Source organism: Loxodonta africana, chromosome 9 (genome assembly GCF_030014295.1).
Source record: "Loxodonta africana isolate mLoxAfr1 chromosome 9, mLoxAfr1.hap2, whole genome shotgun sequence".
NCBI classification, from domain to species: Eukaryota; Metazoa; Chordata; class Mammalia; order Proboscidea; family Elephantidae; genus Loxodonta; species Loxodonta africana.
In genome coordinates this window covers 96,749,175-96,776,151 of record NC_087350.1, presented here as the reverse complement: position 1 = coordinate 96,776,151, position 26,977 = coordinate 96,749,175, and the positions used below count along the sequence as shown (strand labels likewise).

The window sequence follows — 26,977 nt, the reverse complement described above, 5'->3', positions numbered from 1 at the left end:
GCCATCTTATGCTGAGGTATTATTTAAAAAGTGATGAGTCATTGTATTCTCTAGTCAACTTTATAAATGAGGAAATTAGATTAGTTAAGTATAATAACCTGTTGCTGTTAGGTGACACTGAGTCAGTTCTGGCTCATAGCGACCCTACGGAAAACAGAATGAAACTTTGCCTGGCCCTGCGCCATCCTCACAATTGTTGCTATGCATCATTGCAGCAACTGTGTCAGTCCATCTCATTGAGGGTCTTCCTCTCTCTCACTGACCCTGTACTTTCTCAAGCATGATGTCCTCCAGAGAGAGATCCCTCTGATAATATGTCCAAAGTATACGAGACGAATCTTTGCCATCCTCACTTCTAAGGAGCATTCTGGCTATCCTCCCAAGACAGATTTGTTTGTTCTTCTGGCAGTCTATGGAATATTCAATATTCTTTGCCAACACTGTAATTCAAAGGCATCAATTCTTCTTCAGGCTTCCTTATTCATTGTCCGGCTTTTGCATGCAATTTGAGGTGACTGAAAATACCATGGCTTGAGTCAGCGTACCTTAGTCCTCAAAGTGCCATCTTTGCTTTTCAACATCTTGAAGAGTTCTTTTGCAGCAGATTCGCCCAATGTAATACCTACCAATAGCCACAATCTCTTTCTAATTCTCATTGACTGCATATTTCAAATCGAATCCTAGAGTTTTATTAGTAAAGAATATAGGGCTTACCAATCTGCTGTTTTTGGAATCTAAGAATTTGTGAGGACTATTCATGGAAGACTATGCTCACTTCATCATTTTATGTTGATTGTTGCATTTTCAAGGCTAAATACCCATATTACTCATTTTGTAACACTGTCTTTAACTGTGGCATTAAATTATCTTCAGTGGACCTTGCTAGAAAGATTTCCCCTCAATTATCAAATTACTCAACTATATACAGTTAAACAGAGGTCTGCATGTTTCAAGTTATTTGCTATGAAAAGGCCAGTAACTAAAGATTGTAATTATTAGTCAATCTCTTTTTTTTTTTTTTTTAAAGCACCAATTACTTAACAGGAACAGGCAAATATACTTTAAGATCACAGAAAATTAAAGTAACAAGAAAAAGTGATAACCATGAGATATATTTGTAACTGACATTATTAATTTTTAAACATGTAAGAAATTGGTTCTTATTATCCAATGCTTTTCCTGAAAGCATCTCATCATTGATTATTAAGAGTCATCATTCCTGTAAATCTTCACATCTAAAAACTATTCACAGTCATTTTTAATTATTTTTCACAAAAACTCTTATCAAATCATTCAGTGCCACCATCCCTGCTTCTTTCCAGGTGTGGTAAATGACTCATACGCAATTCATAGAATTTTCACCAAAGCACACAGCAAGGTGCTGGTTGGATTCCCATATCGGCTTCTGGCTGCAGGAGAAGAGATCAAACCCAGGAGACAATAAAAAATACATTAAAATACAAAGGAGGAGAGATTGCAGCGTGAAGGTAGAGTGCCACCCCCAGAGTCAGGGTTTCAGAAATTTGCCACCTGAGGGCAAGGAGGCAACAAAGCAGCTCTCTGAACAAAAACAAGACGGCAGCTATGCAAAGCAGGAAAATGGTGAGCAATTTTAAGAAACCCAGCTATGGCTCCTCCTATCTGATAAATTAGACATTGACACAAGTGGTGACCTAGTCCTTGAGTTAGTGATTAATAGTTGAAGAGTTTAATTAGTAGTTTAAGGCTATTATGATGCCTTGGAGCCCTGGTGGCACACTGGCTAAGAGCTATGGCTGCTAACCAAAAGGTCAGCAGTTCAAATCTACCAGCTACTCCTTGGAAACCCTATGAGGCAGTTCTACTCTGTCCTACAGTTTGAATTGACTTGATGGCAATGGGTTTGGTTTTGGTTTTTCATGATGTCCTCGGGTGGTAGTGAAGGGGAAAAAGAATTATTGGATGGTGATCATCTAACCTAATAATACCCCAAACAGGCAAACTTGGGGTTCCACATAGAAGATGCTAGCACCATGTCTAGGTGTAATCTACTACCTGGAGGCAAGAACTGCTCTCCTCAGAATATGGAACTAAGCTCAACTTCCCTCCCCCACTGAGAGATGTCACTATTGGCTGGGTCTCATCTTTAGTCAAAATTCATTAGACGTTGGCTGTATAATGTAATTGTAACAAACGTGGAAAGTTTAATTTCTTCCTTAGAAAAGACGAAAAATAAAAAATTTCACTAAAAGAGCTGGGAGCAATAAAGTTTCCAGAGAAAAATGACAGAGTAGATACAAAGTCCTGGCCTATTTCAATTTTTTTTATTTTTATTTTTTTTTAATGGGCTCATTACAGAACCTGTGCCCTGATTTGTGGGAAAACAAGGATTTCAGTCAAGGTGACCCATGTAAGAGAAAGGCAAGTGAAGCAAATGTCCCAGAAGAGCTAGGAAAGGCCATAATCTCCTCCAAGTTCATTGGTCACCACCTGTGAAGCTAATAGTTAGAAGAATCAGCCCGTAGTGTCTCCCAACAGATGGACCAAATGAATTAGTCACTACCCTTCCCATGATGCTGGGCATAAAATACTTTGGAGGGAAGGTGGTTAAGCACTGAATCCTGCTGAAACAGATCTGACATCTGCTTAATCTTATCCCTCAGCCTCCAACTCCATACTAGATATTTCAAATGGATAACAACTTGAAAGCTCCATGTGGACTTCTCTTTCATTATTATTATTTCAAATGCTAAATGTTATCTACTTGAGGATCTTGCCTTGGCTCCATGCCCTGGCAGAAGGCAAGATTTTTCAGCTAATAAAGGCCTGGAGGCTTTACAAGACCACAGGAGTTTTCAAAAATATTCCTACATATTCATAATAGTCAAATTAATAGATCCGATGCCAGACGTAAAGTGGCATTTTATGGGTTACTTTAAAAGGTACTAATGGGGTAACTTCTAAAGCTACTTTAAAACATGCAGCTATGGATCAATGCAAAATCCTGTTGCCTTTTGATCTTGGCTACGCATTCACTCTTCTGTAATAAACCAATCAGAAAAAACCTGGCATCTTTCTCTTCTGGAAAGATATTTGGCCTTCAGGAAAGAAATTTAGGTTAAACATCTCTTAACTGTCCTTTCTGTAACAATTAAAAGCTTTTCCTTTGACTTACTGACACGGTCCACAACCTCACACAATGAAAGCAAGATAAATCTTTCCTGTGAGGCACATTATGTGCCCGTAGATAGATTAAAACATGCTTGCCCACACTGCGTTTGTACAGGCTTTCGGCTGCTGAAAAGCCCACAGAGGTACTGAAAGCAGAGCACCAGGTAAAGAGGGTGCAGTGGAAGCCTTGGTAACGATACTGCAGAATACAGGACCCTGTGCTCAGGGCAGTCACAGGCTTACTGTCTGAGAAAGCAGAGTCTTCACTTTCAAAATTCACGATCCTAATCAGGAGACAAGATGAACTATAAACATATTAGACAGAAGTTAACTAACACATATAAAAAAGTATATCTGTAATAGCAATTTCATATTAAAGCAGAACAAAAGCTATCAACCAGAAGAATGCAGTGCTTATTATACACAGGCCACGTTTTCAGTTATTATCTTTCAGATAGTCACCTTTGTAACAGCTTTTGAGTCACATTTTAAAAGTTTGGAAGCCCTTTACACACGTATTACCGCACTGAATCCCTCTAACAATCCATGGGGAGGGCATTACCAGGATTCCCATTTTAGTACAAAAAAGGAAACAAGTTTCAGAATCTTCAGATGCTGCAGACATTTACAGACTGCCTACTACCTGCCAGGTACGGTGTGTTACTCATTTGATTTATGCAACAATTTTGTGAGATGTTATTTGCATTTCAGAGATTCTGAAATTAAAACTCAAAGAGGTTTAAGTGTTTAGCTGCAGACCACAAAGCTAGCACTACTGCCAGATCTGGAGCCCTTCCCAGGTCCCAGCACTCTTTCTGGGACACTAGTTTTTCACTTGGCTTACAAAAGTACATGGTCTGTGTTCCTCACCAAAATATCATCTGCCTTCCTGGGCCCAAACACAACAGTGACAAGCGGATTTCTGTGTTTACTGTACATTTATATAAGCATGCTAATGCTGAAGAAAAAACAATGGTGGAGTAGATGATGCCAAAGTGACAGAATCTATAAACTCATCTGGAAAATGCTGCATGTAGGAAGTGTGAGAGGAGTAAGATCATCTTTGATAAAATGACAAAATGGAAGAAAGGAGCGGCGAGAGACTACATTTCCTAAAGCAAGGGCCATCCTAACTCAAGGATCAAGAAAAAAAGTGCCAGAATCAGGGGGGAAGAACAGTCAAGATTTTTGGCTAGCAGAGATCTGTCAAGTGGAAGATTCTTAAACTGTAAGGTAGGCAGTGAGAAGAGCACCATGAAATCAATAACTAAAGCAAAGTATAATACACTTTTTATCCACTATAGATGGGACTGCAAGTCTGTCAGCTAATAAAAGGGATTAATATATAAGATTAAAAACAAAAAAAACCTCAAAGATATGTATAGAGGTAGATACACAGATAGACATATGTAGTTAAACTAAAAGTTTATAAATACACATTAATCGGCCAATCTCTTGATGTAGGATTGAGGAGTTTTCTTTGAGTGGGGTCTGAAAATTCTGTCTTACATAAACAGCAGCCTTAATAGATTATCTATGGTCACCACCTATGAGCAAGAATCCAAACACTTGCAACAGTTAGAGACCAGAGCCCTTCTAGAGTCTTATGATTTTTTCTGTCTACCTAATTTGAGAGGAAATTGTTTCAAGGGACCCCACCCTTCAGGTTTTTGTAGCATTCAACTTAGTTTTCATAGAAACAATTACATTATTGGTTTACAAAACATTGAATTGACTGAAGTGATTAAAGGTTGTTGTTGTTAGGTGCTGTCAAGTCAGTTCTGACTCAGAACGACCCTATGTACAACAGAATGAAACACTACCCAGTCCTGTGCCAGCCTAACAATCTTTGTTATGCTTGAGCCCATTGTTGCAGCCATTGTGTCAATCCACATTATTAAAGATCTTTCTCATTTTCGCTGGCCCTCAACTTTACCAAGCACGATGTCCTTCTCCAGGGAATGATCACTCCACATAACATGTCCAAAGTATATGAGATGTAGTCTCACCATCCTTGCTCCTAAGCTGCATTCTGGTTGTACTTCTTCCAGGCCAGATTTATTCATTCTTTTGGCAGTCCACGATATATTCAATATTCTTCGCCAAAACCACAATTCAAAGGCATCAATCCTTCTTCGGTCTTCCTTATTCATTGTCCAGCTTTCACATGCATATGAGGTGAATGAAAACACCATGGCAAGGTGACATCTTTGCTTTTCAATACTTCAAGGAGGCTTTTTTTTTGCAGCAGATCTGGCCAATGCAATGCATCTTTTGATTTCTTCATTGCTTCTTCCACGGGTGTTGATTGTGGATGCAAGTAAAATGAAATCCTTAACAACTTCAATCTTTTTTCCTTTTTCATGATGTTGCTTATTGGTCCAGTTGTGAGGATTTTTGTTTTCTTTATGTTGAGGTTTAATCCATGATAAAGGCTGTGATCATTCATCTTCATCAGTGTTTCAAGTCCTCTTCACTTCCAGTAAGCAAGGTTGTGTCATCTGCATAAAGCAGGTTGTTAATGAATTTTCCTCCAACCCTGATGCCCCATTCTTCTTCACATAGTCCAGCTTCTCTGGTTATGTGTTCAGCACACAGATTGAATAGGTATGGTCAAAGGACACAACCCTGACACACACCTTTCCTGACTTTAAACCATTCAGTATCCTCTTGTTCTTTCAAATGACTGCCTCTTGATCTATGTACAGGTTCCTCATGAGCACAATTAAGTGTTCTGGAATTCCTATTCTTCACAATGTTATCCATAATTTATTAAGACCCAGAGTTGAATGCCTTTGTATAGTCAATAAAACACAGGTAAACATCTTTCTGGCGTTCTCTGCTTTCAGCCAGGATCCATCTGATATCAGTAATGATATCCCTGGTTCCACGTCCTCTTCTGAATGTGGCTTGAATTTCTGGCAGTTCCCTGTTGATATAATGCCGCAGCCACTTTTAAATGATCTTTGGCAAAATTTTACTTGCATGTGATATTAATGATATTCTTCAATAATTTCCACATTTCACTGGATCACCTTTCCTGGGAATAGGTATAAATATGGATTTCTTCCAGTCAGTTGGCCAGGTAGCTGTTTCCCAAATATCTTGGCATAGATGAGTAAGTGCTTCCAGCACTATATCCATTTGCTGAAACATCTAAATTTGTATTCTGTCAATTCCTAGACCCTTTGTTTTTCACCAATGCCTTCAGTGCAGCTTGGACTTCTTCCTTCAGTACCATCGGTTCCTGATTATATGCTACCTCCTGAAATGGTTGAACATTGACCAATTCTATTTGGTATAGTGACTCTATTCCTTCCATCTTCTTTTGATGCTTCCTGTGTTGTTTTAATATATTTCCCATAGAATCCTTCATTATTACAATTCGAGGCTTGAATTTTTTCTTCAATTCTTTCACTAAAGTCAAAGATGAAGAAACTGAAGATTTTTACCAACTTCTGCAGTCTGAAATTGATCAAACATAAATCAGGACGCATTGATAATTACTGCTGATTGGAATGTGAAAGTTGGAGACAAAGAAGAAGGACCGGTAGTTGGAAAAGATGGTCTTGGTGACAGAAACGATGCCAGAGATTGAATGACAGAATTTTGCAAGACCAATGATCTCTTCATTGCAAATACCGTTTCTCGCCAACAGAAGTTGTAACTATACACGTGGACCTTGCCAGGTGGAATACACAGGAATCAAATTGACTACATCTGTGGAAAGAGATGATGGAAAACCTCAATATATCATCAGTCAGAATAAGGCCAGGGGCTGACTGTGGAACAGACCATCAATTGCTCATATGCAATTTCAAGTTGCAACTGAAGAAAATTAGAGTAAGTCCACAAGAACCAAAGTACAACCTTCAGCATATCCCACCTGAATTTAAAGACCATCTCAGGAATACATTTGATGCATTGAACACTAATGACCAAAGACCAGACGAGTTGTGGAATGACATCAAGGACATCACACATGAAGAAAGCAAGTGGTCATTAAAAATACAGGAAAGAAAGACTAAAATGGATGTCAGAAGAAACTCTGAAACTTGCTCTTGAACACTGAATAGCTAAACAAAAGGAGAAATGATGCAGTCAAAGAGCTGAACAAAAGATTTCAAAGGGCAGCTCAAGAAGACAAAGTAAATTATACGTAGAACTGGCATATCTGTGTGGGAATAAATAACTACATTGTTTAATGGAGAGTGCTATTATCAGTGGATGCCATTAATTGAACTTTTGGTTCCAGCACATGTAGGGTTCCATAGGGCTGGGTAGAAAGTCAGCTGTACAGGACCCTGAAACATGCATATTCTATTAAGGGCATTCCCAGAGCTAGAGACAGGAGGGAATCCATCAATTTATATTTACATAAGTCTTAAAAAAAAGTCTTAGGATGGCTTAATAAGATTTCAAAGTACATGCGCTAAAGCTGTGTATAGAAGATGGCTGTGATGATACTTTCTTTTCTAACCTTTTTTTTAAACTTATCGTTGCTATCTTCAATTTTTTTTTCTTTTAATAGACTCGACTCCCACAAGTGATAAATTATACTTGGTTACAATTTTTGTTGTACAGAATAATCATGTCTTTTGTTAAACTACCTTCAGAAATGCTTCAATGGGTATCATTAAATATATATTTGAGACTAGAAGTACCAAGATAGGAAGTAATAAGTAAGATGCTAATTCCTGGGGGGAACAAACTATATCCCCTATGCCCTGTTTCTCTCAGCATAAGTGATATAACTTCAGTTTAACTCCCCTGGTGGTTAGGAGCTTAAATCTTTTGTATTTTCTCATTCATTCTTCTACATATAAAATAAACATTTAATCATATGATTGCAGATATCCAAATGTGATGGCATAATAAATGTTTACCAACCAAATTAAGGTTATTACTTAAAGATAATCTGTCTTGATAATTATTCAACTTGAGGAAACAGTTGCGGGGGAGGGAACAGTTCCCTTTATACAGTCTACAAGTGGTCTTTTATCAGTTCCAATAATTTCAAGTGCACATATAAACATTAGAGGGAATATAATCATATTTTATGATCACAAAGACAGCAAAAACAAGGTGGTCGTATAACCTTCATGTTATCATGCCTCTGCACAGTCCCTATAGGAAATAGGGAGGCAGAAATTTCTTTCACTTCAACATCCTGTTATTGAAATTTCTCTGAAAACTATTTGCTTTTTTAAAATACAGAAGCGAATGTTTTTGGATTTTAGACTCTGGCATCCCCCTGCTGTCTCCATAAAAGATTAATTTGTGGTCCTTGCCTCCCCTTTGTTATTTTTGTGGTTTAATACTCCCCATGGTGGAATCAATAAAAAATTGAAAAAAAAAAAAATCTTTCTGTAGGAGTTTTCAGGAACTCCACACTCCTTGGCTAGCTTACATGCTCCAGCACAAAGGTAAGGGCTGGAAAGGCAGAAGGAAACCCTGGTGGCGTAGTGGTTAAGTGCTACAGCTACTAACCAAAAGGGCAGCAGTTCGAATCCACCAAGCGCTCCTTAGAAATTCTGTGGGGCAGTTCTACTCTGTGTTATAGGGTCACTATGAGTCAGAATTGACTCGATGGCAGTGGGTTTGGCAAAGGCAGATAAAACGCAATCCAGTCTATACGACTTGCTTACTTTGGCTTCCAATGTATCCCAGGATATTGTTACACAAACTTATTTGCAAAAGGGCAGCTTATACCCTGAACTGTGTGCTGCTGAGAGGGTCAAGACGTGTCTGTGTATAGAGTGAGCTCCCCCTCCTCTTTATGGCCTGTTTACTCCATCCCCAAAAAGTGGAGGACACAAAAATCACATCTCCAGATCACTCAGCTGTATTTATAGTTTAGACTCCCTTAACTATAAATATATAACACATAAATACATATATACAAATATAAATACATCTCTGCACTATTTAACTCAACATTTGTTGAGTGTCGGTAAATGCCAGGCACTATGCATAGACTTGAGAAATCAGATACTTAAGAGGCAATGTCTGCCCTGAAAACACTCCACTGATCAGGAAAGAAACAGTTTAACAGGACAGAATAACTACTATAGTCCAAGTATGCATAAACTGTTCATGGAGGGAGCACAAAGGAGAGAGGAATTAATTAGGGTAGGAAGATTATTCAGAAAAGCTTCAAAGAAAAGGTGAAAGGTAACCAGGTCAAAAAGGACCAAGAGTATATCACTGGGGCATAAAATAGCACGGAACGGCCAAGAAACCAAGGATTTCTAATATTTTAGGGTGACTAAAGTAAAATAGGAGCCCTGGTGTCACAGTGGTTAAAGTGCTCGGCTGCTAACTGAAAGGTCAGCAGTTCGAACCCATCAGTAGTTCCTTGGGAAGAAGATGTGGCAGTCTGTTTCCATAAAGATTACAGCCTTGGAAACATTGTGAAGCTGTTCTACTCTGTCTTATAGGGTTGCTATGAGTCAGAATCGACCACAGCAATGGGTTTAAAGTAAAATAACCAGATGCCATTGCACTGATTCCAACTCATGGCAACCCATGTGTTTCAGACCAGAACTGTGCTCCGAAGATTTTAATGGCTAATTTTTTAGAATAGACTGCCAGGCCTTTCTCCCTGAGGTGCCTCTGAATGAACTTGAACCTCCAACCTTTTAGTTAGCAGCCGAGTGTGTTAACTGTTTATACCACACAGGGGCTAAAGAATGAGGGAGAGCAAATAAAGATGAAGGTGGAAAGGTCAGATTGAAAAAGAAAACATTAAAAGCAAGGCTTTAAAAATTAGTCACTTTTGAAGGATGCTAGGGCACAAACTCATTCTTTTGCAAACTGGTAAATAAAGGGAAAGAATCAAACACTTACATCTTTTCTATATAAATTGTGCTACTAGTTAAACAAAACGGAAATGAATGGGGGAATCTCTCTTTATAAATGAGTTCCAGCTAATAAATGAAGAAAGGATGATGGAGTAAAAACACCTTCCAATTCCCAGCTCCTAATGAATTAATGCATACAGGCATGGAGCATCAATGGGTGCTAACATCCCCAAAAGAGAACCTTGCCATATAGGCCTCCTGATGAAAGAACACAACTCTACCCAAGCAATAGTATTGTCAAAAACAAAACAAAACAACTTGACCTGAATCTGATCATGCCTCTGACTACTAATCTACAGGAAATACACCACCAAGATACTACAAACAAAATCCAAACAGAAATTCTATAAGATGAACTTGAATGACATTTTCACAAATTGCAAGATGTGGATCTCATTCAGATCCAACTCAAACAAAAAGAAACGAAAATTTATGATATTTTGATTCTATTAGAAAGACTTGCCAAGTAGCTAGATATCTGACGATATTAAAAATCATTAATTTGTTTGATAAACCAAAAGCTAAGAAGTTCCCTGAACACAACCATACACTTTGAGGGACAGAGGAGCTGAGGGCAGGGTCTGAGGACCATGGTTTCAGGGGACATCTAGGTCAAGTGGCATAACAAAGTTTATTAAGAAAATATTCTACATCCTACTTTGGTCAGTGGCATCTGGATTTCTTAAAAGCTTGTGAGCAGCCATTTATATGCATTATTTCATCCCAACCCACTTGGAGCAAAGGAGAATAAAGAACACCAAAGACACAGGGAAAATATTAGCCCAACAGACAAAAGGGCCACATAAACTAGAGATTCCATCAGCTCAAGACCAGAGGAGCTATATGGTGTCCAGCTACCACAAACAACCGCCCTGACAGGGAACACAGCAGAGAGTCCCTGGCGGAGTGGGAGAAAAGTGTGCAGCAGAACTCAAATTCATGTAAAAAGACCATACTTAATGGTCTGCCTGAGACTGGAGGAACCCCTGAGGCCACGGCCCCTGGAGTCTCTGTTAACTCAGAGCTAAAACCATTCCTGAAGCCCACTTTTCAGACAAAGATTAGACTGGACCATAAAACATAATACTCGCAAAAAATGTACTTCTTAGTTCAAGCAGATAGGAGACCAAATGGGCAGCTCCTGTCCAGAGGTAGGATGAGAAGGCAAGAAGGGACAGGAGCTGGTTGGGTGGACACGGGAAACCTGAAGTGGAAAGGGGGAGTGCGCTATCACATTATAGGGATTGCAGTGAGTGTCACATGACAATTCGTGTGTAAATTTTTGTATAAGAAATTAACTTGAGCTGTAAACTTTCACCTAAAGCACAACAAAAATAAATAGCAAAGAAGAATTATTAATTTGTTTAAATGCGCGGTTTTAATGGTTATTTTAGTTGTGTTTTTTTTAAAAAATTCTTGTCATTTAGAAACGCATATTGAAATGGCTATGAACTAAATAATACGACGTCTTGGATTTGATTATAAATAATGTTGAGGGTGGGAGATGAAAGAAGATTGGCCATGAGTTAATAATTGCGGAATCTGAGTGATGGATAAACAGAGGATTTGTTACACTATTCTGTTTATTTTGTAGTGGATTTGACATTCTCCATAACAACAAAAAAGCAATGCTAAAGAGAATTTGGTATTTACCCACATGGGACCTGGGGTTTTGTGAGGAGGCAGTTCTTCAGACAAGCCTGGCAGCCATGTCTTCCCCATTCTTCTCCCTGACAACATCTTTGGTCTTCAGGAACAAACCAGCCTACATATCACCCCTCCACAACCCACCCCCGCCCCAACACATGAAGCCTAAAGGTTTGCCTAAACGTCAGTGGGATTACAAGGAATACAACTCCAGGTGAGACACGAAGATGTCTGAACACCCCCTTGTCAGGCGGTCAGGTGGGAAAATTTCCATGTAACAGGTGATGTTGGCTGAGGGTATAAAACAGTTGGGGGAGGGATCTTTCTGTCTCCTCGGCTATGGTGCTAATGGGCAGCATGTGTAGCATAAGCTTACAGCTCACCTAACTGGACTTACCTGGCCAGGGGGAGACCAGCAGAAGGTAGGCTCCCATCATGTCCCTCACCCATGATACCAGATGAAGGGCTTGGTACAAGATTTTTATATCTTTTATATCCACCAGGACACTTTCCAGAAGCCAGCGGGAGGACTAGCATGTTGTGTAAGTATCCCATTTCAGTCCCTCACCCACAACACAAAGTGGGATGTATATGGAAGAGTCATCATCTCCACCTGTACAGCTTTTGAGTCAGCGGGAGCTGCTCTGTGTGTTGTATACTATCTGCTTCTTATTGTAGGCAATAAAAGCTACTTTCCATATGCTAACGTACATTTCAGGCTCTGACTGGAATTATGGAGCAATCCATATTAGCTATTACTTCTCTTTTTCTAATGGCATCCTGGCTCTCTAGAAATCAGGGACCACCTGTGAGTATACTGTAGCTTTGTTGTGTTGTCTCTCAGGTTTTGAAACAACGGGGTGCGTTATTAAAATGACAACATTTAAGATAGTGTTTTGAAAATGACCCATAATATCATTTTAATGAAATATTTTATATCGTTCCGTATATTTCCTTCCAGAATTTGTCTGTGTTTTAGATAGTAATGTAGGGAAAGGCCTGGGAGAGGGAAGAGAGAGGAGGCAGGAAGAACAGCTTGAAGTTACCAACCTCAACAGAGCTGGGTGATAAAGAACCAAATTAAAATCCAAGCAGCGGTGGAGAACAAGAAAAAGGGACAAATTCACATACCTCTTAGGAACAAACTTAACAAAGCATTGTAACCAACTGGAATGGGATTTGAGGGAAAAGAAAGAACTTTCACAGTACCAATCACTATCTAAAATTATACATCTGCTCTCACGAAAGGTAAGCTCTGTGCCTATCTTATTCACTGTTTTATCTGCAGTGCCAAACTCATAACAGACCTTCAATAAATATTTGTTCAAAAATATATCTAGTAATAACACCAACATTTCCAGCTAAGGCTAATAAATAGGTTGAATACCTATTATCCTAACTAGGAAACACAGGCAGATGTTTTGGGATAATAGGTGGAGCTAAATCAGTAAGGGACTGTGCTACCAATATTGCCCATTATCTAAATCAGGAAAATGATTTGCCTTCACAGAATACAATTCAAAAAATTACCAAAGAAAATGATGTCTTTGTTTCATGATGTAATTACAAACAAAGTTTGCCTAAACTCATACTGAAATAGCACTGTTCGCATCTTATCTCTTGAAGCAACAGTATTATTAAAATCCATATTTTCTGGTCTACTGGTAGTGAACCCGACTAGTCTTTTGATTCCCAGTGTATGCTCTTCTGAACTCCTCTCCTCTCACCCACCTGGAGTCACAAAGATAATTTATTAGCTAGGTATGTGTATGCTCCAGGACAGAGAGTCTTGCCTTCTTCAGATCCTTCACGAGCACAACCTTTAGATAACACAGTACAGTGGATGGGAGTCCTTACAGCAACACTGGTATATCCCTTGCCCCTGTTGTTGTTAGTTGCCATTGAGTCAGTTCTGACTCATGGCAGCCCCATGTGTGCAGAGGAAAACTGCTCCATAAGGTTTTCAAGGTTATGACCTTTTGGAAGCAGATCGCCAGGCCTATCTCCCAAGGTGCCTCTGGGTAGGTTTGAACCATGAACCTTCTGGCTAGTAGTCAAATGTTTAGGAACTCCATTCCTTGCGCCTAGTATGAAGTATATGAAGCAACCTAATAAGACAAATCCCCACGGATAGACTCTAAGGCATCATGGCTTTCCAATAGTTTCTGTAATTCTGCCTCTTAAAAAATGATGTTAAGGCATGTGAGACATGACCCAGTCAGCATTTTGGTAATCATGGCCAGGTCTCCTTGCACCCATTATTCATGGTCAAGTATCCAAGTATTGTGGCTACATCTTATTTCTCATTCTTTTCCTATCACTGGACTGTGGCACCACTACCAGGAGGTCAGAGGAAGCCAGGCGGTGGGGAAAATTAACAAGGCTACTTTGAATTTTTTCTCAAAAAGGCATAATCAGTATCACAGTAATTTTTATTTGATGTGATTCCTCTCTCAACAAGGTTTAATCCATGTTCTGATACAAAAACCACAGGTTTTGGCATTAGACCTAGACTTGAATTCTGTCTCTGCCACTTTTACATCTGTAAGGTGAAAACAAAAACTATCTCACTCACCATGTGGATTAAATTAGAGGATACAGAGTGAAAGTGTTCATCACTGGATCAGTATAAAGTACAATTCAGTAAGGCTTCCTTCATGCCCAATACCAGTTTGATAAATAACTGAAGGGATTAACTTATATGGTTGCTCTTCATTTTTAGTAAAGACAACACAGAGTTGTTTTATATTTGCCATCAGCTATTTTTTTCACTGTGCCTCCTTCTATAGAGAATGACTTCTTCTGCTACCCCACTCATCTCCACCAACTCACATCATTCTTCCCTCAGCTTTAATTATAATTTGGTACCACCTATACAGCCTGGTGGCACAGTGGTTAAGAGCCTGGCTGCTAAACAAAAGGTTGTAATTCGAATCCATCAGCCACTCCTCGGAAACCCAATGGGACAGTTGTACCCTATCCTATAGGTTCAGTACGCATTGGAATCGCCTCAACAGCAATGGGTTTGGTTTTGAGCTAGGAGCTCTAGTGGTCCAATGGTTAGGCATTCAGCTGCTAACCAAAAAGGTGGATGGTTCAAACCCACACAGTGGCTCCATGCGAGAAAGACCTGGTGATTTGCCTCCAGAAAGATTTCAACCTAGGAAATCCTATAGGGCAGTTCTATTGTCACATGGTGTTGCTATGAATTAGAATCAATTCTACGGCACACGACAACAACATACCACCTAGTAAGTGCTTGCATATAGGAAGTACCTTCCTCATAAATATTTTTGAATGTCACGAAAGTTATTAACCCCCATGTGTCTGTCAGTTTATTATACTATGGGGGCTTGCGTGTCGCTGTGATGCTGGAAGCTATGCCACCGGTATTCAGATACCAGCAGGGTCACCTATGGAGGACAGGTTTCAGGTGAGCTTCCAGACTAAGACGGACTAGGAAGAAGGACCCAGCAGTCTACTTCTGAAAAGCATTAGCCAGTGAAAACCTCATGAATAGAAGTGGAACACCGTCTGATATAGTGCTGGAAGATGAGCCCCCCAGGTGGGAAGGCACTCAAAAGATGACTGGGGAAGAGCTGCCTTCTCAAAGTAGAGTTGACCTTAATGACGTGGATGGAGTAAAGCTTTCGGGATCTTCATTTGCTGATGTGGCACGACTCAAAACAAGAAGAAACAGCTGCAAACATCCATTAATAATCGGAACCTGGAATATACAAAGTATGAATCTAGGAAAACTGGAAATTGTCAAAAATGAAATGGAACATATAAACATCGAGAAATGGACTGGTATTGACCATTTTGAATTGGACAATCATATAGTCTACTATGCTGGGAATGACAACTGGAAGAGGAATGGTGTTGCAGTCATCATCAAAAAGAACGTTTCAAGATCTATCCTGAAGTACAACACTGTCAGTGACAGGATAATATCCATACACCTACAAGGAAGACCCGTTAATACGACTATTATTCAAATTTATGCACCAACCACTAGGGCCCAAAATGAAGAAACAGAAGATTTTTATCAGCTGCTGCAGTCTGAAATTGATCAAACATGCAATCAAGATGCATTGATAATTACTGGTGATTGGAATGTGAAAGTTGGAAACAAGAAGGATCAGTAGTTGGACAACATGGCCTTGGTGACAAAAACAATGCTGGAGATGGAATGACAGAATTTTGCAAGACCAATGAGTTCTTCATTACAAATACCTTCTTTCACCAACATAAACGGCAACTATACACAAATGGACCTTGCCAGATGGAACACACAGAAATCAAATTGACTACATCTGTGGAAAGAGACAATAGAAAAGCTCAATATCACCAGTCAGAACAAGGCCAGGGACCAACTGTGGAACAGACCATCAATTGCTCATATGAAAGTTCAAGCTGAAACTGAAGAAAATCAGAGCAAGTCCACGAGAACCAAAATATGACCTTGAGTATATCCCACCTGAATTTAGAGACCATCTGAAAAACAGATTTGACGCATTGAACACTAGTGACCAAAGACCAGACGAGTTGTGGAAGGACATCATCCATGAAGAAAGCAAGAGGTCACTGAGAAGACAGGAAATAAAGACCAAGATGGATGTCAGAGGAGACTCTGAAATGTGCTCTGGAACATCGAGCAGCTAAAGAAAAGGAAGAATTGATAAAGTATGAACTGAAGATTTCAAAGGGCCTCTCGAGAAGACAAAGTATCATAATGACATGTGCAAAGAGCAGGAGATGGAAAACCAAAAGGGAAGAACACGCTCAGTGTTTCTCAAACTGAAAGAACTGGAGAAAAAATTCAAGCCTCGTGTTGCAATAGTGAAGAATTCCATTGGGAAAATATTAAACGATGCAGGAAGCATCAAAACAAGATGGAAGGAATACACAGAGTCATTATACCAAAAAGAATTAGTCGATGTTCAACCATGTCAAGAGGTGGCATATGATCAGGAACCAATGGTGCTGAAGGAAGAAGTCCAAGCTGCTCTGAAGGCACCGGTGAAAAACAAGGCTCCAGGAATTGATGGAATATCAATTGAGATGTTTCAATAAACAGATGCAGCGCTGGAGGTGCTCACTCGTCTATGCCAAGAAATATGGAAGACAGCTTCCTGGCCAACTGACTGGAAGAGATCCATATTTATGCCTATTCCCAAGAAAGGTGATCCAACTTAATGTGGAAATTATAGAATATCATTAATATCACATGCAAGCAAAATTTTGCTGAAGGTCATTCAAAAACGGCTGCAGCAGTGTATCGACAGGGAACTGCCAGAAATTCAGGCCGGTTTCAGGAGAGGACGTGGAACCAGGGATATCATTGCTGATGTCAGATGGATCCTGTCTGAAAGCAGAGAATGCCAGAAGGATGTTTACCTGTGTTTTATTGAGTATGCAAAGGCATTCAACTGTGTGGATCATAACAAATTATGGATAACATTGTGAAGAATGGGAATTCCAGAACACTTAATTGTGCTCATGAGGAACCTTTACATAGATCAAGAGGCAGTTGTTCGGACGGAACAAGGGGATACTGATTGGTTTAAAGTCTGGAAAAGTATACATCTGGGTTGTATTCTTTCACCGTACCTATTCAATCTGTATGCTGAGCAAATAATACGAGAAGCTGGACTATATGAAGAACAATGGGGCATCGGGATTGGAGGAAGACTCATTAACAACCTGTGTTATGCAGATGACACAACCTTGATTGCTGAAAGTGAAAAGGACTTGAAGCACTTACTAATGAAGATCAAAGACCACAGCCTTCAGTATGGATTACACCTCAACATAAATAATAAAAAACAAAAATCCTCACAACTGGACCAATGAGCAACATCATGATAAACGGAGAAAAGATTGAAGTTGTCAAGGATTTCATTTTCCTTGAATCCACAATCAAAAGCCATGGAAGCAGCAGTCAAGAAATCAAAAGACGCATTCCATTGGGTAAATCTGCTGCAAAGGACTTCTTTAAAGTGTTGAAGAGGAAAGATGTCACCTTGAAGACTAAGGTGCGCCTGACCCAAGCCATGCTATTGTCAATCGCATCATATGCATGTGAAAGCTGGACAATGCATAAGGAAGACAGGAGAAGAATTGACGCCTTTGAATTGTGGTGTTGGTGACGAATATTGAATATCCCATGGACTGCCCAAAGAACGAACAAATCTGTTTTGGAAGAAGTATAACCAGAATGCTCCTTAGAAGCAAGGATGGCGAGACTGGGTCTTACATATTTTGAACATGTTGTCAGGAGGGATCAGTCCCTGGAGAGGGATGTCATGCTTGGCAGAGTATAGGGTCAGCGGAACAGAGGAAAACCCTCAACGAGGTGGATTGACACAGTGGCTGCAACAATGAGCTCAAACATAACAACGATTGTAAACACGGCTCAGGACCAGGCAGTGTTTCATTCTGTTGTGCATAGGGTCGCTATGAGTTGGAATTGACTGGACGGCACCTAACAACAACAAAGTTACCAAAAATGTTACAGATAATTATGATTTCTTACAAAGAATTGTTACAATTAAACATATTTAGAAAAAAATTTTTAAATTACTCAAAATGACATGAATATTTACCATATTTAAAAAAAAAAGGAAAGAAAAATAGAAGGACCACCTAATAAAGCAAGGGTCAACAACTTATTATTATTTTTTAAAGTTCTATGATTCTAAACACTGAGGCCCCAAACCAAGGGAAATGTAGTAATTATTTATTGAAAGTAGTGTCTGAGGGCCCCATACACGCATTCTCCTCGAAAACTGAGAAAGTCAAGGAAATTTCCTTTTCTCCATGTCACTGACTGAATATTTCTCCCTACTCCAGCTCCCCACATCCCTTTCTTCTATGTCTTCAGAATACCAAGGCAAAGGTCTGTTGTCTTCAACCACTTAAATGACTGCTTCTTCATTTTCTTGTGCTAAATAAAAGGATCATTGACTTTATCTGGGAACATCTCACTGTGCAGTCACCTTTAGTGACCAAAAGAAACCCTAGAGGGGTGATTTTTCTTTGTGCACCTTGATGCTGCCTTGAACGTTTACAGTCATAAATTGTTACCCACTGAGAACAATTTCTCAAACGTAGTTAAATAATTACATAGACACCAAAAGAAAACCACCTTCTATTCGGGCCATTGCATTATCTTGCCTCCTACGTCAAGGAAAGCATAGCCTACATTTTGAATAATTGAGATTATAAAATGAAATTATAAAATGTAAGTACAACAATCAAAGAGAAGGAATCTCCTAATTGGAAGACACCATTTGTTATCTGGTGGCACCTTCTGGGAAAGCTTGATATTGCAGCTCAGCTCTGTTAAACATAAATTCCCATGCAAAAACAAGTGGGAAAAATTCTGGAAGCGGGGAAATAGTACTGATGACATATTTTAGTATTGTGTAATCCAGAACCACAAGAGTCTGTTTTATTGCAAATGAATATGTATAAGAAGTCTGAGGTTCCTGGATGTTTTACAAGTCTTCCTTCAGTTCTGGTTTGCATGCCAAATCCACTGGGGAGTAGAACCTGTCACTTCCCGAAGGCTGTTGGTAAAGCCCAAACCAATAGGTTAAAGAAATATGATTCATAGATAGGACACAGCAGTAATCCCAACTTCATAAAGTACATCTCTGTAATTATGAATTCATGAAAAGAAGTAAGATTTGCTTTACCTCCAAACTCACTACCAAGTCAGATAACACTGGGATCAAATCCCGGGTCCCTACCTTTTAAACATGGTCACCTTGATCACTTTGAGTTTCAATTTCCTCATTTTTAAAATGAGGATAATAATAGTACCTATTTCATAGAGTTGTTGCAAGGATTAAATGAGCTAAAACATGTAAAGTGCTTAGAAGAGCAAATGACACATAGTAAACACTCAAGAAAAGCTTAGCTACAGCTACAGCTATAAACCAAAAGACCAAACCCATTGCTGATGGGTCCATTCCAATTCATAGTGACCCTGTAGGACAGGGTAGAACCACCCCATAGGGTTTCTGAGAAGTAGATTCGAACTGCTGTCCTTTTGGTTAGCAGCCAAGCTCCTACAAAAAAAAAAAAATCTTATAGGCATCCCTAAATCAGTTAACTCAGACTCAGGGCGACCTCATGTACGTTAGAATAGAATTGTGCTCCATAGGATTTCCAATGGCTGATTTTTCAGAAATAGATCACCAGGCCTTTCTTCCAAAGCACCTGTGTCGACCCAAACCTTGAACCTTTCGGTTTGCAACCAACCTCTTAAGGGTTTGCACTACCCAGAAACTCTAAGGCCTCCCTAGGGTAAGGCAAAGCTGGTCTTGCAAAGACTATTTTGAGTCACATCTTTGGCTTTCTGTCTAAAGATGACAGATGGGACAACTACATGAAAATCATGGGTCTTAGAGTAACAAACAGTAATCCACTGAAGAGGTGACACAGCTCTCTCAAATAAGGCTTATGGAATTTATTGAGAGACAGTGGCTTAATATATGTGGGTAAAAATATTAAGTTTTGGCCATTGTAAACAGCAAATAACCAATTCTGCAATGACAGGCCTCCTTTTCCATGACTCTCTGCCACCCAGTAGCTTCCAAAGAATGATTTAATAAAAAAACTGAAAAATCACATAAGCTTAGTATAGTACAAAAATAAGAAAGAGAAAGGGCCTCTAACCCTGTGTTTTTTTTTTTGTTGTTGTTTGTTTGTTTGTTAAAGCTCCCTTTTAACTGTTTCAAATCCTTTTTTGGAATAAGTCAGGAATGTAGATGAATACATGACCAGCTGGCTGGCTAGGCTACACCCTCCTCCATCTGATCACATCTAATATAGGAAACAACAAAAAAAAATTAAAGAATGGGGTCAGCTGAACATATCTCCATGCACCCAACAAAGTCGACTTTCTCACAATTGTTTTAATGAATGTACAGCAGGGAGCTGAACCCACCAGAGGAAGAATTGCAGCCCTGCAGGTATTTTTTACCTCCAGTTATAAAACACAGAGAATAGGAGCCCAGAATGAACTCCTCCCCACCCTGGAGAGCCAGGGCAGCCCTTTAATGAACGTCCTCTCCAGCTGCTCCCTCGCCATACTTACAGACTTTACAGCTCTTGCATGTGCTGGAATTACAAGTCATTAAAAAGCCACTTTGAAAACACAATAAAGACCTTCTTCTCTGGCTGTGACAACCTTCCCTCACATCAAAACCTAAGGCCAATGCTTCAACAGCAGGAGTTTATTGCCAGCGCCAGACAGTGTAAGCAGGGCAATGAACAGGGTGGGGTGGGAGGAAATGAGGCACAACAAAAGAGGGGAAGTTTTCTTTTTCCTTCTCCTTCCCCCCCTCCTTTTTTTTTTCTTTTTGAAAGAAACTTCTGCTAAGGTGGTTTGTAGTATTTATTCTGTATCTGAATTACCACCCCACCCCTGGAAAGAATGGCTACTATCTGATGAGATTGTGCCTTTCTCCCTTAAGAAAACACTTTGGTAAACCAAAATGGACTAAAGACCAGATTACCATCTCATTTCTCACACTGGCCACATTTTGCCAAATTTAGTCTGCCCATTTCCAAGACACTTTTAAATTCTCCACTTTTAAAGTACAATTGAATCTCTATAAAGCAAGGCAGAAAAGTGAAGGCAACTGTCTTATTTAGTGCTGCTATAACAGAAATAACCACACAATTGAATGGCTTTAATAAACACAAATTTATTTTCCCACAGTTAGGAGACTAGATGTCCCAACTCAGGGTGCCAGCTCTAAGGGAAGGCTTTCTCTCTCTGTTGGCTCTGGAGGAAGGTCCTTATCTCTTCTGAGCTTCTGCTCCTGGGAGATCTTCCTGTGGCTTGGCATCTATCTTCCCCCATCTATGCTTGCTAGCTTGCTTGTTTAACCTCTTTTGTATCTCAAAAGAAACTGACTCAAGATACACCTCACACTAATCCTGCCTCACTAATATAACAAAGACAACTCATTCCGAAATGGGATTATAACCACAGGCACAGAGGTTGGGATTTACAACACATATTTCTGGGGACACAATTCAATCCATAACAGCATAGATAAGGAAATTACTAACATAACTGAATCTGATCATAAATGGTTGTTTCTATTTTCTTTTACTGCTTTCTTCTTACTTCTCTGTTATCAGTATTAAAGTTGCTAGTATCACGAAGGGAGCCCTGGTGGCTTAATGGTTAAGCGCTCAGTGGCTAACCAAAAGCTGGGTGGTTCGAACCTGGTAGCCATTCCAGAGGAGAAAGATGTAGTAGTTAGCTTCCATAAAGACTACAGCCTTGGAAGCCCTACAGGGCAGTTCTACTCTATCCCACCAGGTCAACTGTGAGTTGGAACCAACTTAATGGAAATGGGTTTTGGTTTTAATATCACAAAACTATAAAACCAAGTCACAGATTTCTCTTTAGAAGAAGAGTTATATGAAAAACTTAAAACAAAAACTGAGTTGAAGGATATTCAAATTCTTTTTCTCAAATTCATCAATAAAAATTTAAACAGATTAATAAAAACCATAATTACAAACTTTTAGTTGACACTGATTGACCATCCCCCTTTCCAGCTGCTACTTAGTGTCAGTCACTATTAAGAACACTTTCCATAAATACTGTGGGCCACTGTGGCCCCAAAGAGATCATTCCTAACCAAAAAACAGCTTTACTCTAAGGGGAATTAACCAGGTTCTTGAATATAAAATATTCTTAATGCTAACATTTATGTTCATAGCAAGAACATTTCCTCAACATGCATTCTGCATTTGGTGAATGGTCACCCACTATTAAAGCAGTCCTTCTGCCCTCCTACTCTCCACCTCCCAAATCCCACTGTAGGGAAAGATTATTGATGAACTTTCATGTGACTGTATTCGATTTCTGTATACTGTTACCATGAACATGGGGGACAGCTCAATAACCACAACGCTTATTTAAAGACAAACTAATCTCTTAGGTTGTCTTCTTTTAACAGTAACAGCAATTAAAAAATACCAACAGCCTATCCAATGCAGTGCTACATGCATTAACATCCTGTATCTCATTTATTCAATAAGCAACATCATGATAAATGGAGAAAATATTGACATTGTCAAGGATTTCATTTTACATGGATCCACAATCAATGCCCAGGGAAGGAGCCATCAAATCAAATAACACACTGCATTGGGTAAAACTGCTGCCAAAAAACCTCCTTAAAAAGGATTAAAAAGCAAAGATGTCACTTGGAAGACTAAAGCACTCCTGACCCAAGCCATGGTATTTTCAATCACCTCATATGCATGCAACAGCTGGACAATGAGTAAGGAAGACTGAAGAAGAGTTGATTCTTTTGAAGTATGGCACTGGCGAAGAATATTGAATATTCAATGGGCTGCCAAAAGAACAAACAAATCTGTCTTGGAAGACGTATAAATCTGTCTTGGAATGCTCCTTAGAAATGAGGATGGCAAGGCTTCATTTGTCCATACTTTGGACATGTTACCAGGAGGTACCAGTCCCTGGAGAAGGACATCATACTTGGTAAAGTAGAGGGCCAACGAAAAAGAGGAAGACCCTCTGTGAGATGGACTGACAAAATGGCTGCAACAATGGGCCCAAACATAGTAACGGTTGGGAGGGTGGTGCAGGGCTGGCCAGTGTTTTGTTCTGTTGTACACAGGGTCGCTATGAGTTGGAATCAACTCGACAGCCACTATCAACATCTCATTTAATTAAAAAGCTAAAAGACCCTAGCAAATTTTAAGACTTAGACTTTTTGTCCTGTGTTCTTCCATTTACCATGTACCACATACATATCATTATCAAGGCCATATATCTCCTCCAGACAAAATGCAGAGTAACTTGCCGTCTATTCCAAGGACTCTTTTTTCCCCTTAAAGCAAATAAGCCCTTGAAAAAGGACACTAGAGTCCAGCAGTATTTTTTAATATCAAAACATCCCTTTCAAAGCTACAAGGAAAGGAAAAACCAACTCATACATAACAATAGCTTACTTATTGATTACTGTGCTAAGTGCTTTATCTGGATTAATTTACTTAACTTTCACAATTATATACAAGCTACCAGTAGATACTATTTCTATTTCAATCTCCATTTTACAAAAGAAGAAACTGAGAAACAGAAGGTTAAATAATTTGCCCAAGATCAGTGGTGGAGCTGGGACTCAAGAACAGCCTGTCTGACACCAGAGTGCAGACTCCTACTTACCTGACAATCCACCTACCTAGCTACTTCTCAACAAATTAGTGATTCCCCAAAAATACGCAGGCATATGAACCAAGGATACCCATCTTCTTTCTCTCTTCTCATATACAAAGTATGTAGAAGTTTAACCAAAGATAACCATATGAATCAGCAATCCAAGATTCCTAATCAATCAATACTGCTGCTTTTTATTTTTATATAAAACCTGAAATTCAACTTCATTATGGAAAACCTCCTTTAAAAGATTCTTCCCTTTAACTGTAACTAACCTGTACAGAGGCAAGATATTTTCTTTACAGACACACCGGGTAAATAATCATTTTCCCTAGCCCTTCCCAGTTCTTCATACTCTTCCGATTTCTTTTTGTGCCTTTCTTATTTCCAAAGTCCATGATCTTTGCCTACTATGTCAAAAATTACCTACCACCCACCCCACTTTATCCTGTTAAAATGAACTCAGTTTCAAAAAATGAAGCTGGAGGAACCGAAGATGGATCAGGTCCTTTTATCACACTCAGATGAAGACAGGCTCACCAGCACAACATGAAAGGTGCCCTTGAAGTTGTGCAAGGCATAGGCCCTGCCCCAAGCTATCAAATGAAGTTATTGGCCAAGCTGAAGCTATGGGCCACTTCGTATACACCTTTACAATTACCTCCAGTTCCTTCTGCTCTGGCCCACAAGAGGGATGCCAGGAGGGAGACAGTCTCTCTTTACTACTGAATACATCGAATTTCAGCCGTCTCTTATCTTTGTTTACTCACAGAAAAGTCTTCTGCACACTGACTTATTTGGAACTACTTGTGTTGATTCTCTTCTGTTGTATCACCCACATTTAGTGAATTAAACCAAAAGCAGCAATGGCAAAAGTGTTACTATTACTAGAAGACATATCCAGGCAATACTGAAAGTCTTTAGAGGCTTTCTCTCCAGTAACCTGAGGAGCACATTACAAAACCTCCTGTTATAATCATACGTATTAGATGTGGTTCTAATATGTCATGCATCATTTTGAAAATTTAGTACATATTGTAAGGAATTATGATTCTAACTCTTTGTTCCAGAGATTTTTTCAAGGTATTGCTTTGGAAAAATACATCAAGTTAAAAAAGAATTTTATTAAAAGAAAAAAAAAAGCCATGCTTTATTTATAAAAGGGAGTAAAGGCAAGCAAAAGGAGCATAAACAGAATTAACTAAAGATGAAGACCGTCTGTGATAATTTCACATAGAAAGAGCACTCAGTAGTGCTTTATGAATGTCATTTAGTCTTCTCATAAATCAGTAAACATTCTAGAAAGTTGCCCTTCAAATTTTTTGACCACGACTTACTACAAACATACACACAGACTCTAAAATAGAAATTTTCACAAACCATTACTTAACCATACTAGTTACATTGTATTCTGATTTTTTTTTTTAAATGATGATGATAACATACTAAATTGAATTCATGGCTCACCAATGAATCACAGCCCACAATCTGAAAAACCGCTCTGAAAGAATCACAACATGTCAGAAGATAGAAAAACGAAGTTACTAAACTTGACAGTCTTGATAGACTAATCACACCCCAATAGCATCAATGAATATTTCTGAGTGATTTGAAACAAAAGTCAAACACAAAAAAAAGAGTTTCAGGTAACAACTGCATTATGGGTATGTTTCTAATTAAGAGGAGCAGTACCAGTACGAAGCAAAAGAGGAAAAATAAATGCGTGAGATACTGGAGTAAACCCCAACTATCATCTCCATTTCAGAAACTACAAACATAAAGCTTTACCAAACATTGGAACAAAGTACCCAATCTCTAGCATTTCATAGCCTATTCTGCTCCTAACTGATCTTCTATTAAAATGTCAAGATTGGCTACAGAGACTCTGAAGATGGGTGTCAACACTGTGTCCTGACCCCAGCTAGCCAGAACCATCAAGGCAAATGCAGAACAGGGAAGCTGCTACTAAAACCTCCTAACCCTTGCCAGAATTTGAACTAGGGACACTTGTGGGGCAACCACCTGAGGCAGAGAGAAAGTATTCTGAAATTGCCAGCAGTATCTGGCCAGTCATCTTACATGACCATTGTCTGAAAATTCTCGTAAGCAAAAAGTAAGATTACTAGGGCTGACCATGACTGACAAGTAACTGAAGAAGGCCAAAGTTAAAGAAAAAGAAAAGTGAGGAATAACTTCATAGTAAATAATGTTTATTCTCCAGAAATAGAAGAGATTATCTTTTGAATTACTAACACTGCTGTCACCAGAAGCGTAAGACTCCTTCCACTGGGAAGAAGTTAGACGAGGTGACTTGAAAGTCCGTTTCGACTCTGCAAAATCTGTCATTATAAGCCTAAATCCCAACACCAAGTAACTTTTTTTTTTTTTTTTTTTTTAAATAAGCTGGCACCCACAAAGGAAAACGCATCTATTGACAAAAACTTTTAGTGAACAGCATACCAATCCTTTCAAATCAGGGGCTATACGATGGTGAAAAAAAAGTCAACATTTCATTTTCAAAATAGTCACTTAGTTTCACAGACATATACACGTCAAAACTGATCAAATCATAAACTTTAAATATGTGTAGATCACTGTTTATAAAATTTATGTTACTAAAACTATAAAGAATACTATCACCAGCTTTCCATCTATACCACAAAGTAATTCACTCCACTGAGCAGAAGATCAACATAGCTGCACCCCGATATTTTCTAAGTTTCTCTTAAATTATGTTCACTTGTATTCAAGTTTTATTGCATTTGTCTCACCTTCCTAAACCAAACCCTTGAAAAGCATAGTAACCTAGCTCTAATGAGCACCGAAATTTTTCTGCTGCTGCTCAAATGACCCATTACCATACTACGGAATACAGCTTTCCTTTAACAACTTTCATCACAGCCTGAAAATCTGCAGGTTCCTCAGTGATTTCATGTCTTCCTTCCCATTAGTTAAGGGAACTCATTCCCAGGCCATGTCTACTTCCATGCTACCATCTTAGCGCTTCAAAGTTCATTTTCTTTCTTCATTGCTTATCACGAAGCTATCTGAAATAAAATCTGCAAAAACAGCAAAGGAAAGGAGGGAAATCCACAAG

At 39.1% G+C, this 26,977-nt stretch overlaps 1 protein-coding gene across 2 annotated transcripts in view; it reads right to left on the bottom strand.

Moving 5' to 3' along the window:
- Positions 1 to 26,977, bottom strand: part of MLLT3 (MLLT3 super elongation complex subunit) — a 302,423-nt gene that overhangs the window by 57,712 nt on the left and 217,734 nt on the right. The window lies entirely within an intron of this gene.